General features: G+C 44.6%; 1 pseudogene; it reads right to left on the bottom strand.

Annotated features, from left to right (window-relative positions):
• Nucleotides 1-778: 778 nt before the first annotated feature.
• Nucleotides 779-1946, bottom strand: LOC110308967 (annotated as a pseudogene).
• Between the last annotated feature and the right edge of the window lie 1082 nt (nt 1947-3028).

Below are 3028 nucleotides of genomic sequence, written 5' to 3'. Positions count from 1 at the left end.
AGACAGGGTTTCTCTGTATAGCCCTGGCTGTCCTGGAACTCACTCTGTAGACCAGGCTGGCCTCGAACTCAGAAATCCGCCTGCCTCTGCCTCCCGGGTGCTAGGATTAAAGGCGTGCGCCACCATGCCCGGCTTCATTTCTCCTTTTATTTATTTCATGTGAGAGAGTCTCACTATATAATCTTGGCTGATCTGGAACTCACTGTGTAGACTAGGCTGGCCTGAGGTTCACAGATATCCACCTCCTTCTCTCTTCTAAATACTGGGATTAAAGGTGCATGCCACTATACCCAGCAGCATGTGTCTTTCTGAATCTGGCTAATCTTGTTTAACTTGATGTTTTCCAGGGCCATCCACATTTCCTGCCATTTTCCTGAAGTCAGATGTTGAGATTTCACTCCAAGTCTGTGTGAGTGTAAGTGAGTGTGTATGTGTGTGTGACATTTTCCTAGTACATTCACTAGGCTGACTGGCTGAGCCCATTCATCTTAACTGTTAGGCTGCTGTGGAGATCTACATGGCTGTCTACACCTGCATAGGAAGCTGCTTGGAGTCCTTTGGGTGTATCCCCAGGAATGTCAGGTGTGGGTCATATGGTGGATATGTTTCTAGTTCTATAAAGAACTTCCATACAGGCTTCTGTAGTGGCCAGACTGACTTATCCATCAGCATTGTATATTCTGTCTATCCTACCTTTGAAAAATTATTATTATTATTAGTTGTTGTTGTTGTTTTATGTATAAGATTTACTGCACAGTTGTTGAGGAGGTAGCAGAAAAGTCACCAACAAATTGAGCAGAGAATCTCTTGTCACTGTAGCTCTAGGTACAGCAGATGGACCCAGAGCCAGGACACAGCTTCTGGAGTGCTGGTGTCAAAACCATCTCTCATGGCAGCAATCACACCCATCTCTCTGGATTCATTAGTGAACTGAAATGGATTTGATAGAACCTCTAGGTTGGTTGCCCATTCTAATTTGTCATGTCGGTCTGTTGAAATGTTAAACCTAACATGGTCACCTTCCAGCAGGGTCACTTTGGATTTTGTGTCTTTGTCTCCAAAGGGAAGTTCTTTAGGATACACAGAGTCAACTTTGATTCATCCTGCCTATGGGTCATTCTGGTTTTCACTGGTTACTTTTGGGATAACTTTGGTTATAGTTCCTTCAAAATGTTCAATGCTGATATCTTCAAAAATCACTGTTCCTTGAGGCAATAGTCTGACATGTGTTGCAACTTCTTTACCATTTCTGTCCTTGATTGTGAATTCATGTCATCTCCAGGCTGCAGGGTTTCTAGGTCACCTTTAAGTTCACTATAGTGAAAGAGTATCTCTTTTACAACATCACCTCTTTCAATAAAGCCAAACGCCCCCTTCATGGCACACACTACTCCTTGGCAGCGAGCTTGTTTCTTTCTCAACAGCATAATGTGACAAGCACTTACAGCACCCGTGTGTTTATTGTTATTGATTACAAAGTTAATTTTATTTCCAGTTTCCAGCTGAACATTCCCTTCCACATCTTCAGAGGTGTAAGTTAGATAAAATACGTCCCCATTACGGTGGTAGCATACACTCCCTGTTGGACTCTGACCTGGGGCAGCTGGAGATTTACTCTAAGTTGTGAGGAACAGCACACACAACATGTCCGTTCATTCATTCTTCAGGATGTATTTCTGTTTTTATCTTCACCAACTTAATAGCAATAGGTTTCCCAGTCCTCTGGTCAGATGATACTTCAAATTCAACATCATCTACTTTTAAGTCCTGGAGGTTGCCATTATATTGTGAAGAAAAGTCTAGGCTCATTCTGAACACTGAATAAATCCATAAGAGGTCAACAGTTTCTCAGTTACCCCAGTTTCCCGAAGTGCTGCTGAAGTGACATGGTGGGGTGGGTGCCCATTGTGTCCACTGTTGCGGAGAAGGTTTGGATCTGAGCTCATCTGGCAGTGATAATCAGATATTGCACTTTCAGTAGTATTGGCTGACTATTCTTTTTTTTTTTTTTTCAGCACAAGTTCCAATGGATGAAAGTTGCTAGTATTTAAAGAGAAAGAGAGAGGTGGGGGGAGGAAATGATCTACCAAGCTATTAAAGAATACAACTGCTGCTGCACTGGGCAATCTCACAGTACAGCACTGAAGGAAAGAAAGACTACTAGCAGCGTTGGGAAGTGCACAAACTTCTTGTTTCAGGTCAAGTGTTGTGTCTTCAACTCGTGTACTCTTCTTTGGTGTTCTTGGTTGGTGTGGGTCTGTTCCTTGCCTGATCTGAACTTGAAGCGGCAGTTTCAGGTGGTAAAGTCTGTTCTGTTACACTTCATACCCAACAGCTCAGCATCCCCAATTGTTTTCATTTTTTTATAAACTTCTTTTAAATAGATACATAACCAAATGAGAGACGTGAGTAGGAAAGATTGGCAGCACCATCGGTCACTAGGGAAATTCAGCATGGCTACATAGTATGACTCCATTGTATACTTGGCCCTTCCTGTCACACTGAGGACAGTGTGAACGCAAATGCAGAACGAATAAAACCCTCGAACAGGCTGCATACCACTGGCAGGGACGCACAGGGCGCATCTACTTTGAGAGGCAGCTTGACAGTGAAAACTTGAGCTCATTCCACTGTGTGACATAGCCACTGTCGCCCCAGCCCTGTCGCCATGAGACATGAAGACGTGCTCACTCAGGGAGGCAGCACCGAGGCCTAACAACCAGGAACAGGGGAGGCAGACTTCAGCAGTAACCAGAGTACTAGAATCCTGGCCAAAATCCTAGCTGGGGCTCTGGATGTCTCACCAAGATGAGGTCTGGTCACCTGCCTCAGAGGACCAATCAGAAAAAGCAGCAGCTAAGGAGAAGGAGGTGTTACTCTCAGGGAGGCTGCACTAGGAGACAGGTTCTAGAGACCTAGTGATGTCTTTGGGGTATCCACTATAGCTGCAGGCTTTTGGAGGTCAGAACATGGGTAAGAGGGAATTGGGGAGCTTGGCTCTGATTACCACCTGGAACAGATGGTGTGG

This window comes from Mus caroli, chromosome 14, assembly GCF_900094665.2.
Source record: "Mus caroli chromosome 14, CAROLI_EIJ_v1.1, whole genome shotgun sequence".
NCBI classification, from domain to species: domain Eukaryota; kingdom Metazoa; phylum Chordata; class Mammalia; order Rodentia; family Muridae; genus Mus; species Mus caroli.
The sequence above is the reverse complement of the archived record's forward strand: the minus strand, read 5'-3'. Positions and strand labels throughout refer to the sequence as shown.